Here is a 13,135-nt window from a genome sequence, read left to right as displayed (position 1 = left end):
TCGCTTGAACCCAGGAAGCAGAGGTTGCAGTGAGCTGAGATTGCCACTGCATTCAGCCTGGGTGACAGAGCAAGACTCCATCTCAAAAAAAAAAAAAAAAAAAAAAGAAAAAGAAAAAGTGCTTTTAGGCCTGGCATGGTGGCTCACACCTGTAATCCCAGCACTTTGGGAGGCTGAGGTGGGCGGATCACCTGAGGTCAGGAGTTCAAGACCAGCCTGGCCAACATGGTGAAACCCTGTCTCCACTAAAAATACAAAATTACCCGGGTGTGGTGGCACGTGCCTGTAATCCCAGCTACTCAGGAGGCTGAGGCATGAGAATCACTTGAACCTGGGAGGTGGAGGTTGCAATGAATTGAGATCGTACCATTGCACTCCAGTCTGGGCAACAAGAGTGAAATTCTGTCTCAAAAAAAAAAAAACAAAATAAAACTGCTTTTAGGTAGAGCTGCCTGGCAGACAGCTTCACACAGGGCCGCAGGTATCTTGAGTCGGCCATCCCTCGATTCCTTTCAGCCCAGAAGTTTAGCCTTGTGTTTAAGTTCCATGTCTTTTTTTTGGAGACAGAGTCTGACTCTATCCCCCAGGCTGGAGTGCAGTGGAATGGTCTTGGCTCACCACAACCTCTGCCTCCCAGGTTCAAGCAATTCTCATGCCTCGGCCTCCCAGGTAGCTGGGACTACAGGCACCTGACACCACGCTGGGCTAATTTTTGTATTTTTAGTAGAGACGGGGTTTCACCATGTTGGCCAGGCTCGTCTCAAACTCCTGACCTCAGATGATCTGCCTGCCTCCCAAAGTGCTGGGATTACGGGCATGAGCCACCATGCCCCGCTGAGTTCCACGTATTCTTGAGACACGGTCCCTCCGCTCATCCACACACTGGCCGCTCAAAGCCATTGGAGGTAGCTCCCAAGTGGGTCCTGGGCCACCTGGGGGCATGGCTGTGTGAGCCACCATTCTGCCCTCTGCGATCTCCTCTTGCCCTAGAATGAGCCCACAATTCTCTGAGGTCAGAGCTGGCCCCTGCCAGCCAGTTCCAGTGGCATAAGAACACTACAGGAGTTCAGGTGGCACCGGGGCAGGCAGGAAGCTCTGCTTCCCTGCCAACTTGACTATTTGCCCATTTCCACACTCACACCTATTAGGTAAGAAGTAAAATAGTACTTACTAAAGCTCCACTCCCTGCCAGCACGGGGCCAGGTATTTACATACGCATCACTCTTATTTAACAACTTTATGAGGGCGTGAATGGTACTATTTATAGATGAGAATAATAAAGCTACAGAATGTACATGGCTCACCAACATGGAGAACATGTCAGATACTGCCCACCACCAGGTACACCGCGGCGCCGGGACGCGTGCTGAGCACAGGCCCATGGGGCTCCAGGCAGGGGACAGGGAGAGAAGGAGGACACAGGGCACTTCACAGGGTCCTGCCTTATGCTTAGGCTGAATGGTGGCAGATCAGACAGGCTGATCTGTCTTTATTCCTTTTGATAAATTGGAATACTGTACTATACTTTTTTTTTTTTTTTAATTCTAAACAGAGGCTAGAAACAAGGAAGCAGTGCTCAGGCAGGAGTGAGCATCCCTGCAAGCCAAGCTGAATAAGGCCTTTCCTGCACTGCTGCTCCCCAAACACCTCAGCCCTTGCCACAAGCCCCTAGGGCCATGCCTCAAAACAACAAAACCACCTTCCAGGTTCAAGCGATTCTCCTGCCTCAGCCTCCCAAGTAGCTGGGATTACAGGCGCCTGCCACCACGCCCGGCTAATTTCTGGGGTTTTTTTTTGTTTCGTTTTGTTTTTTTTTTGAGATGGAGTCTTGCTCTCTCTCCCAGTCTGGAGTGCAGTGGCACGACCTCAGCTCACTGCAAGCTCTGCCTCCCAGGTTCACATCATTCTCCTGTCTCAGCCTCCCAAGTAGCTGGGACTACAGGCGCCTGCCACCACGCCCGGCTAATTTTTTGTATTTTTTTTAGTACAGACGGGGTTTCAACGTGTTAGCCAGGATGGTCTCAATCTCCTGACCTTGTGATCTGCCCGCCTCAGCCTCCCAAAGTGCTGGGATTACAGGCATGAGCCACCGCGCCCAGCCTAATTTTCGTATTTTTAGTAGAGACGGGGTTTCACCACGTTGGCCAGGCTGGTCTTGAACTCCTGACCTCGTGATCCACCCACCTCGGTCTCCCAAAGTGCTGGGATTACAGGCGTGAGCCACCGCGCCCAACCTTTTCCCTTTTTTTAAAAAGATTACATATTAATTGGGTGCAGTAGCTCATGCCTATAATTTCAACACTTTGGGAGGCCAAGGCAGGCATGTCACTTGAGCCCAGGAGGTTGAGACCTGCCTAGGCAACATGGCAAAACTCTACAAAAAAAAAATATATATATATATATACACACATATATGTATATATATACATATATATATATATACATATATATATATATATATATACATATATATATATATATATATATATATATAAACAATTAGCAGGGCATGGTGGTGCACGCCAGTAATCCCAGCTACTCAGGAGGCTGAGGTGGGAGGATTGCTTGAGCCCGGGAGATTGAGGCTGCAGTGAGCAATGATCACACGGCTACACTCCAGCCTGGGCAACAGAGCAAGACCCTGTCTCAAAAAAGAAAAAGTTGTGGTTTTTTGTTTTTTGTTTTTTTTTGAAAAAGAGATTACATATTCACCATTAAAAATCTCTCATTGGCCCTAAACTGGCAACAGTCATCTAACCCTGCTCTCACACCACTCTGAACCAGATCCTCCTCTGTACTTCCTCCTGCACCAGCTCGTGGGAGCCACAGGGCTGTTCTGTTCAGACCTGAGAGCCCCATTCAGGCACTCACACTGGGACGTGCATGTCACTTTACTCCAGTGACTGAGGACCTGAGAAATCCTTCGTCCTCCATTTTCCAGAGCAAAGAAGAAACAGTGAAAGCTACAGAACAGCATCTCTGCTTTTGTGAAAGCACAATTCTCTTCCCACGCAGACTCGGTCTGGGGAAGAGGTCAACTTTTGGATCCACTCTTCTGAAGAAGCAAGTGTCCCGCTCCCCTCACCCGGCACTGGCCATCTTGAATCAGTGAAGAGGAAAGCTCTTCATTCCCTAATGTCACGTCCTACACATTACAAGCTCTGACTGAAATTTCTCACTCAGAATGTTTGTAACCTAAACATTTAGACTGAGTGGCAAGGAAGGAGGATCCATGTGCTTCCAGAAGTAAGGCTCGGCCCCAGGCAGACCCAGAGGCCGCCCTGCCTTTGGCGTGGGAGCCACAGGCTGAGCAAGTGCCTCCCCTCGGGCCAGGCCCTCTGTCCTCCAAACCGTTGGGCCAGGAGAGCCTGGCCCTGCTCTGTGGCCACTCAGGCAGATGTATTTTGGCTGTGCCTGCCCTTGGCTGTGGGGCTGCTGCCAGGTGGTGGTGGCCCCAGGATGAAACCAGCCCTCCCCCAAGACCTAGATCCACAGGGCAGAGGCAACACAAAGGAACTCAGGACGCTGTGACTGGGCACAGCTCAGGCCCAAAGATGTGGGGCAGGTCCAATCACAACAGCAGCCCCACATCCCTTCTGGAGAGTCTGGACGGCCACCCCTGCTGTCAAGCCCCTGCCCCATGGGAAACTCACCTCCACTTGACCTAACTGCAAGCAAAAGTGTCCACCAAATGCCCTGGGTCTGTGGAGGGAGGGGGAAGGGGGGATGAAGGGGGATGAAGCGGGGAAGTGGGGAGAACAGGGAAGAGGGAGAAACGCTTGTTGGCCAAGACTGGCGGAGAGGAAATGACACAGCTGCCCCAAAAGAGAGGCAAAACGGGTAGTAAGGACACCCGCAGGCCACTCCTCCCCTCAGAGATCTGCCCCCATCCTTCCCTAGCCTCTGCCACAAAAACCAGTTCTGTCTCAACTACTAGCTAATGGTTTTTTCTTTGTAGAGGCATGGTTTTGCTCTGTTGCCCAGGCTGGTCTCAAACTCCTGGGCTCAAGAGATCTTCCTGCCTCAGCCTCTCAGGCAGCTGGGACCACAGGCACACACTACCACTCCTGGCTGATTTTTCTTTTCGTTTCCTTTTTTTTTTTTGAGATAGAGTTTCGTTCTCATTGCCCAGGCTGGAGTGCAACGGCGTAGTCTCGGCTGAGGTGGGAGGATCACCTGAGCCTGGGAGGTCGAGGCTGTGATGAGCTCTGCTCACACCACTGCACTCCAGACTGGATGACAGAGTGAGAGCCTGTCTTTTTTTCCCCCACCCCGAGACAGAGTCTCGCTCTGTCACCAGGCTGGAGTGCAGTAGCATGATCTCAGCTCACTGCAACCTCTGCCTCCCAGGTTCAAGCAATTCTCCTGTCTCAGCCTCTCAGATAGCGGGGACCAGAGGCACACACCATCACCCCTGGCTAATTTTTCTTTTCCTTTTTCTTTTTTTTTTTTTTTGAGACAGAGTTTCATTGACCAGCCTGGAGTGCAATGGTGCGGTCTCGGCTCACTGCAACCTCCGCCTGCTGGGTTCAAGCGATTCTCCTGTCTCAGCCTCCCAATTAGCTGGGATTACAGGCGTCCGCCACCACACCCAGCTAATGTTTTTGCATTTTTAGTAGAGACGGGGTTTCACCATGTTGGCCAGGCTGGTCTCGAACTCCTGACCTCAGGTTATCTGCCCGCCTTGGCCTCCCAAAGTGCTGGGATTACAGGCATGAGCCACTGCTCCTGGCCTCCTGGCTAATTTTTTAATGTATTTTTTTGTAGAGACAGAGTCTTGCCTTGCCAGGCTGGTCATGAACTCCTGGGCTCAAGCAATCTTCCCACCTCAGCCTCCCAAAGTGTTGGGATCACAGGCATGAGCCACCATGCCTAGCTGAAAATGTGTATTTTCAGTTAGATGTTTTGTAACCGAAAATTTGAGATATCATCTAAAACAGTATTTGTCAATCTCAGGAAAAGAGGCAACAGGCAATATGACATGATTGCTGAATGATATTTTTATGACTTTTGGGAACAAATAGGCAGCATATCTGAAATCACAACCGCCACACAAAGGCAGGATATATGACCACTGCAGCAGTATAAAACTATGGATCCATAAACTACAGATCTGTACCTGGTAGCCATCCATTCTCTATCTATGCTCACTCACCGCAGCTCTCAGCACATGCCCCTATGTCAACAGCCAAAGCCACAAGCCACACCTGCGGAACCCAAGTGAACACTCAGGCCATGAACCAAGAGTGTTCCCAGGACATCTTGAGTTCCTGAAAAGAAACTCAGAGAAGTGGCTCTTCTACTTCTCAGCAGTCCCTGAGCTCCTGCCTTCAAGAGTGCCCTTGGTGCCCTGCAGAAAATCACCTCTGCCCACTGATGGGCCACAGGTTGAATCAGGGACTCAAGGGAATAGCACTCTGGAAGCCAAAAAGCATTATTTAAGCTGTGCACACTCCACGCGACGGGGCTAAATGGAACTAAAAGGAACACTCTGGGTCTTCAACCTGAGCAGCTCAGCAAGCAGCTGTCCAGAGCACGATTTCAAGCTACTTTTTTTTTTTTTTTTTTTTTTGAGACAGGGTCTTGCTCTGTCACCCAGGCTGGAGTGTGGTGGCACAATCTCAGCTCACTGCAACCTCCACCTCCTGGCTCAAGCAATCCTCCTACCTCAGCCTCCCAAGTAGCTGGGACCACAGGCCCATGCCACCACACCAGCTGATTTTTGTATTTTTAGCAGAGACAAGGTTTCACCACGTCGCCCGGGCTGGTCTCAAACTCCTGAGCTAGAGTGATCTGCCCACCTCAGTCTCCCAAAGTGCTGGGATTACAGGCATAAGCCACCACTCCAGGCCTCAAGCTACCCTTTCTAGCGACATCATTCTGTGAAATAAAAACTTAACATAAAAACATCCTTTTTGTTTTGGGTTTTTTTTTTTTTTTTTTTTTGAGACGGAGTCTCGCTCTGTCAACCAGGCTGGAGTGCAATGGCACGATCTCGGCTCACTGTAACCTCTGCCTCCTGGGTTCAAGCAATTCTCCCACCTCAGCCTCCCGAGTAGCAGGGATTACAGGTGTCTGCCGCCACGCCTGGCTAATTTTTATATTTTTAGTAGAGACGGGGTTTCACTATGTGGGCCAGGCTGGTCTTGAACTCCTGACCTCAGGTGATCCGCCCACCTCAGCCTCCCAAAGTGCTGGGATTACAGGCATGAGCCACCGTACCCGGCTTTTTTTTTTTTTTTTTTGAGATAGAGTTTCACTCTTGCTGCCCAGGCTGGAGTGCAATGGCGCAATCTCGGCTCACTGCAACCTCTGCCTCCTGGGTTCAAGCGATTCTCCTGCCTCAGCCACCCAAGTAGCTGGGATTACAAGTAGGCACCACCACTCCCAGCTATTTTTTTTTTTTTTTTGAGACGGAGTCTCGCTCTGTTGCCCAGGCTGGAGTGCAGTGGCGGGATCTCAGCTCACTGCAAGCTCTGCCTCCCGGGTTCATGCCATTCTCCTGCCTCAGCCTCCCAAGTAGCTGGGACTACAGGCGCCCGCCACCACACCCGGCTAATTTTTTGTATTTTTAGTAGAGTTGGGGTTTCACCGTGTTAGCCAGGATGGTCTCGATCTCCTGACCTCGTGATCTACCCACCTCGGCCTCCCAAAGTGCTGGGATTACAGGTGTGAGCCACCGCCTCCGGCCTTAATTTTTTGTATTTAGTAGAAAAGGGGTTCCACTATGTTGGTCGGGCTGGTCTTAACTCCTGACCTCAGGTGATCCACCCACCTCGACATCATGCTCAACTAACGGATAAAAGATTCACTCTTACCATAGATCTTATCAAAATCAGCATATGATTTTTTTTCTTTCCTTTTGAAGTCCAGAACTTTCACCTTTTCACTTAAAGAAGGCACTTTACCACTTTCTCTTCGGCAATCCAAATTGCCAGAATCGCTATTATTGCACTTTGGGGCCAGTATTAAGCCAAATATGGGTGACCTGAACACAAGCACTGGAATACCACAACAGCTGATATGATAACTGAGATGGCTACTAAGTGACTTATGGGCAGGCAGCATAGATACTGAGGTCACAATAGACAGAGGGAGGATTCATATCCTAGGTGGGAGAGAGAGAGTTCATTATGCTACTCAGAACAGGGAGACATTTAAAACTTAGGAATTGTGGCCGGGTGTGGTGGCTCACACCTGTAATCCCAGCTTTGGGAGGCTGAGGTGGGCAGATCACCTGAGGTCAAGAGTTCAAGAACAGCCTGGCCAACATGGTGAAACCCTATCTCTACTAAAAATACAAAAAAAATTAGCCAGGTGTGGTGCCACAAGCCTGTAATCCCAGCTACTCAGGAGGCTGAGGCAGGAGAATTGCTTGAACCCAGGAGGCACAGGTTGCAGTGAGCTGAGATCGTGCCACTGCACTCCAGCCCGGGTGACAGAGTGAGACTCCATCTCAAAAAATAAAAATAAAAAATAAAAAAACTTAGGAATTATTTCTGGAATTTTACATTTAATATTTTCAGACTGCAGGAACCTGAAAACTTGGATAAGGGGGAAACACTCCGATTGTTTTAGAAGCCAAATGCATGCCACAAACCATAAAGGTGTCCATACCCTTTCAGGCAGCAATCCTACACCTAGGCATTCATCACGAGGAAAAGGCTTTATGAAAAGGTATGCTCTGCAACATTATTCATGGTGGCAAAGACCACCAGTATACCAGAATCAACTGAGGTGGTAAAGCCTCAGTGGCAACCAGAGACTTCAGGACCTGGGCGCCTGTCACCACTGAGGAAGAGCCAAGAGTGTGGCTCCAGGGTGGCTCACACCTGGAATCCCAGCACTTTGGGAGGCCAAGGTGGGAGGATTGCTTGAGACCAGCCTAGGCAACATAGTGAGATCCCATCTCTACAAAAAATAAAAAATTAGCTGAGTGTGGTGGTGGTGCATGCCAGTGCACCATGTCCCAGCTACTTGGGAGGCTGAGGTGAGAGGATTGCTTAAACCCGAAGGTTAAGGCTACAGTAAGCTATGACTGTGCCACTGCACTCCAGTCTGGGCAACACAGCAAGACCCTGTCTCAAAAAACAAAAAAAAAAAACAGCTGAATCAATTTAAAAATAGAGAAAAAAGGACAGGTGTGGTAGCTCACGCCTGTAATCCCAGCACTTTCGGAGCCCAAGGCAGGTGGATCACAAAGTCAGGAAATTGAGACCATCCTGGCCAACACAGTGAAACCCCATCTCTACTAAAAATACAAAAATTAGCTGGGCGTGGTGGTGCGCACCTGTAGTCTCAGCTACAAATTAGCTGGGCGTGGTGGTGCGCACCTGTAGTCTCAGCTACTCGGGAGACTGAGGCAGGGGAATCACTTGAACCTGAGAGGCGGAGCTTGCAGCGAGACAAGATCATGCCACTGGACTCCAGCCTGAGAGACAGAGCGAGACTCAGTCTCAAAAAAAAAAAAAAAGAAGAAAGAAAAAAAGCCGGGCGCGGTGGCTCACACTTGCAATCCCAGCACTTTGGGAGGCCGAGGCGGGCGGATCACCTGAGGTCAGGAGTTCAAGACCAGCCTGACCAGCATGGAGAATCCCTGTCTCTACTAAAAATACTAAATTAGCTGGGCGTCGTGGCCCACGCCTGTAATCCTAGCTACTTGGGAGGCTGAAGCAGGAGAACTGCTTGAACCCGGGAGGCAGAAGTTGTGGTGAGCCGAGATTGCGCCACCGCACTCCAGCCTGGGCAGTAAGAGCGAAATTCCGTCTCAAAAAAAAAAATAGAGACAAAGACAGGAAGTGAATGCATAAAAAATAAAGCTCATGATTAAGCAATCACAGTCACATGGCTAGAAGGCGTGGGAATCATCATGTCCCCTGTTTTCCAACATTCTGTCATAGTGTTTGCTATATCATCTCTGTCATTTAACAGGGAATAAGACTGATTTCCACAAGCATGCCAAGACCATTCAATAGAGAAAGGATAATCTTTTCAACGAATGATGCTGGGAAAACTGGATACTGACATGCAAAAGAATGACGTTGGATTCTTCTCTTATACCGTAAATAAAAATTAATTCAAAATGGATAAAAGACTTAAATATAAGACTACCCTGGCGAAGTGGCACACACTTATAGTCCACTACTGGGAAGGCTAAGGTGAAAGAAACATGTGAACCCAGGAGTTCAAGGCTGTGGCAAGATATGATCACACGACTACTCTCCAGCCTTAGCGGCACAGTAAGACCCTGTCTCTGAAAAAAAAAAAAAAAAAAAAAAAAAAAAAAAAAAAAAAAAAAAAAAAAAAAAAAAAAAACTGGCCAGACACAGTGGCTCATGCCTGTAATTCTAGCACTTTGGGAGGCCAAGGTGGGTGAATCACTTGAGCTCAGGAGTTCGAAACCACCCTGGGCAACATGGCGAAACCCCATCTCTACAAAAAAAATACAAAAATTGGTGGCTGTGCATGGTGGCTCATGCCTGTAATCCCAGCACTGTGGGAGGCCAAGGCAGGCAGATCACGAGGTCAGGAGATTGAGACCATCCTGGTTAACACAGTGAAACCCCGTCTCTACTAAAAATACAAAAAATTAGCCAGGCCTGGTGGTGGGCGCCTGTAATCCCAGCTACTCGGGAGGCTGAGGCAGGAGAATGGCTTGAAGCCGAGAGGCGGAGGTTGCAGTGAGCCAAGATTGCGCCGCTGCACTCCAGCCTGGGTGACAGGACGAGTCTCCGTCACAAAAAAAAAAAAACAACTGTAGCCCTGAAGGGAACATTAGGTAGGGCTCATCTGCCTTTGGTTCTTCAAGCTGGCTTATCATCAGAATCACCTACAGAGCTCCTGAAAAACACATATCTTGAGCCTAGCCCAAACTTTGTAGATTTCTAGGAGTTAAGGAATTCAAATTCCTATTTTTTTTTTTTTTTTTTTTTTTTGAGATGGAGTCTTCACTCTGTCGCCCAGGCTGGAGTGCAGTGGCATGATCTCAGCTCACTGCAACCTCCGCCTCCCGGGTTCATGCCATTCTCCTGCCTCAGCCTCCCGAGTAGCTGGGATTACAGGCACCCGCCACCACGCCTGGCTAATTTTTTGTATTTTTAGTAGAGATGGGGTTTCACCATGTTAACCAAGATGTTCTCAATCTCCTGACTTCATGATCCACCCGCCTTGGTCTCCCAAAGTGCTGGGATTACAGGCATGAGCCACCACGCCCAGCCTCAAATTCATAATTTTTAAAGCTCCCCAACAATTCTGATATCAGCTACATTTGGAAAATCTCACATTTTTCATTTGTGATGACAGTGATTAGGTGGAACCAGAGGTGGGATTAGGACCAGGCCCCAGACAGCCATTCAACACTCTCCCTCTCAACCTGTTGCCATTCCTAAAAACTTATATAGTTGAGTATCCCTAATCTGAACATCCAAAATGCTCCAAAATCAGAGACTTTTTGAGTGCTGACATGACACCAACAAGTGGAAAATTCCACATCTGATGTCATGTGACAGGTCACAGTCAAAACTTTGTTTTGGCCGGGCACGGTGGCTCACGCCTATAATCCTAGCACTATCGGAGGCCAAGGCGGGTGGATCACGAGGTCACGAGTTGAAGACCAGCCCGGCCAAGAGGGTGAACCCGTCTCTACTAAAAATACAAAAATTAGCTGGTGCAGTAATAGGCACCTGTAATCCCAGATACTCAGGCGGCTGAGGCAGGAGAATCGCTTGAACCCAGGGATGGAGGTTGCAGTGAGCCGAGATCATGCCGCTGCACTCCAGCTTGGGCGACAGAGTGAGACTCCGTCTCAAAAAAAAAGAAAAAAACTTTGTTTCATGCAGAAAATTATTTAAAGTATTGTATAAAGTTACCCTCAGGCTACGTGTAGAAGGTGTATCTAAAACATAAATGAGACCCCTGTCTCCACAAAAATTCAAACAAATTAGCCAGGCAGGATGGCACACGCTTATATTCCCAGCTACTCCAGAAGGCTGAGGTGGGGGGATGGCTTGAGCCTAGGAGGTCAGGGATGCAGTGAGCCATGATCGTGCCACTGTACTCCAGCCTTAGGTGACAGAGCAAGACCCTGCCTCAAATAAATAAATAAATTGGCCGGGCGCGGTGGGTGGATCACCTGAGGTCAGGAGTTCGAGACCAGCCTGGCCAACGTGGTGAAACCTGTCTCTACAAAAATGTAAAAACTAGCCGGGCATGATGGCAGGTGCCTGTAATCCCACCTACTGGGAAGGCTGAGGTGGGAGAATTGCTTGAACCAGGGAGGCGGAGGTTGCAGTGAGCCGAGATCACGCCATTGCATTCCAGCCTGGGCAACAGAATGAGACTCCATCTTAAAAAAAAAAAAAAAGAAAAAAAGAAAAGAAAAGAAAAACAAAATAAATAAAATAAAATATATAAATTTTGTGTTCAGACTTGGGTCACATCCCCAAGTTATCTCAGTATATATATACAAATATTGAAAAATCCAAAAAAAAATCCAAAACACTTCCAGTCCCAAGCATTTTGGATAAGGGATACTCAAACTCCAATGTCAACTCCAAGTCCAGACCATTTCCCCTTCATAAAATGAAGTGTTGGAGTCCCACTTGAAAATCCAGGACTGGCCGGTGCGGTAGCTCACACCTGTAATCCTAGCACTTTGGGAGGCTGAGGCCGGAGGGTCGCTTGAGCCCAGGAGTTTGAGACCAGCCTGGGCAACAGAGCAAGACCTCATATCTACAAAAAAAGAAAAAGAACATCAAGGAGTGGTTCTGTGACCATTTTATTCAATCAAGAAGAATATCTAACTTAAGCCCAGTTCTTTACCAATAGGTGCTTTGAGACCTCACACTGCATTAGGCCACTCCACTCCAGTGTCCTGTCACTTTCCAGGCCCTGGGACTTACGAGTTAATCAACCCTGTCCTCTATACAACCATCTTCCAGGTCTGAAACTATGTATGGCAATAACCCCAATTACATAAACAGCAGATACTAAAAAACTACTGCCATTGGTCTTTTATGATTCTGGAAGTGGCAGGTTTCTTCCAAATTTATATTCTCTTGGGAAACCTTTGAAGTGTGTGGGAATTTCTTGAAAGCATGCAAGCTCGTCATAGGGTGAGTCAGCTTCACAAATCCCCAAGGTCAGAAAGATGTCAGCTTGGGTTTAACACTTGAGGGGGGTCATGCAGTCACAGTCACGTGCTACCTACACTTCACAAGTACTTTACTAATCTACTAATCTAATGGAGAATGATGTTTACAGGGGAAACCAGCAATGCCATAGGGAACAGAGTGCAGCATACTTTGAAAGTGTGACTCACCTACTACATAATTACCCTTCACCCATAGGAATTTGTGATATAGTACCAGAAAACATTTTTTTTGTTTAAGATAGGTTATTACAAAGCCCAAGGCATACAAACAGGCCAAAGGGTAGGCACATGGACATACGGGGCAAGGGCAGATAGATATCTTAGGGTAACTCCCACAGCTGGATCTGTATGGCCAGTTGACTAAGTCACGGTTTTACAGGACTGTTAGAAATCAAGTGAAGTCTGTATACTAGATTCTATTGGAAGAAAATGGTCAAAATTAAAGTCCAAAAGAGGATTTTGGAAGGAAACCTATAATGTAGCATGTAATGCCAATGGCAGCAAATACTCCTAGATAAACTGTGTTAGAGCTGGATGGAATCTCAGAGTCATGTTCGAACCCAGCCTGCTGTTTTACTGTTAAAGACACGAGACCAGACAGAAAGTGACATGTCCCAGTTCACACAGCTACTGCGGAGCATGGTTGAGACTTGCCTTCAGCATCCTAATGCCCCGGTCACCATATGTCCTATTAGAATAGATTCAGCTGATCTGGATTAGCAAAATGGAGTGGATCACCACTGCATTCCAGGTATCACAAAGCCTCAACTGTCACCCCCTCTTTTGCCCAGAATATTGAGGCCTATTACTGGTCCTTTGATATTTCAGATTTTTTATTTGTTAAATTATGGCTGCAAAAAAAAGGCAATTGTTAAACTTACACCTTTATATTCAGTTTCACAATTTACTGAATGTCTCCTCTGAGTCAGGAATCATCCTGGGACACGGGAAGCACAGATGAACAAGATGTTTCGTTACGTATCG

The 13,135-nt window shown here is 48.0% G+C and overlaps 1 protein-coding gene across 10 annotated transcripts in view; it reads right to left on the bottom strand.

The window, feature by feature from the left end:
- The window catches only part of PISD (phosphatidylserine decarboxylase), a 41,429-nt gene that overhangs the window by 16,721 nt on the left and 11,573 nt on the right, over nt 1-13,135 (bottom strand). Inside the window, exon 1 of one of the 10 annotated variants that reach the window (XM_055251615.2) lies at nt 6,819-7,175. The exons of 6 other annotated variants lie outside the window; for them this stretch is intronic. The gene's annotated coding sequence lies outside the window, so the exon portion shown is untranslated. Of the gene's footprint in view, nt 1-3,653; nt 3,989-6,818; nt 7,176-13,135 lie in introns of those variants that run through there. 3 more of the 10 variants (XM_063623601.1, XM_063623599.1, XM_063623603.1) reach the window with 3 other exon arrangements.

Source organism: Symphalangus syndactylus, chromosome 18 (assembly GCF_028878055.3).
Source record: "Symphalangus syndactylus isolate Jambi chromosome 18, NHGRI_mSymSyn1-v2.1_pri, whole genome shotgun sequence".
Lineage (NCBI taxonomy): Eukaryota > Metazoa > Chordata > Mammalia > Primates > Hylobatidae > Symphalangus > Symphalangus syndactylus.
The sequence above is the reverse complement of the archived record's forward strand: the minus strand, read 5'-3'. Positions and strand labels throughout refer to the sequence as shown.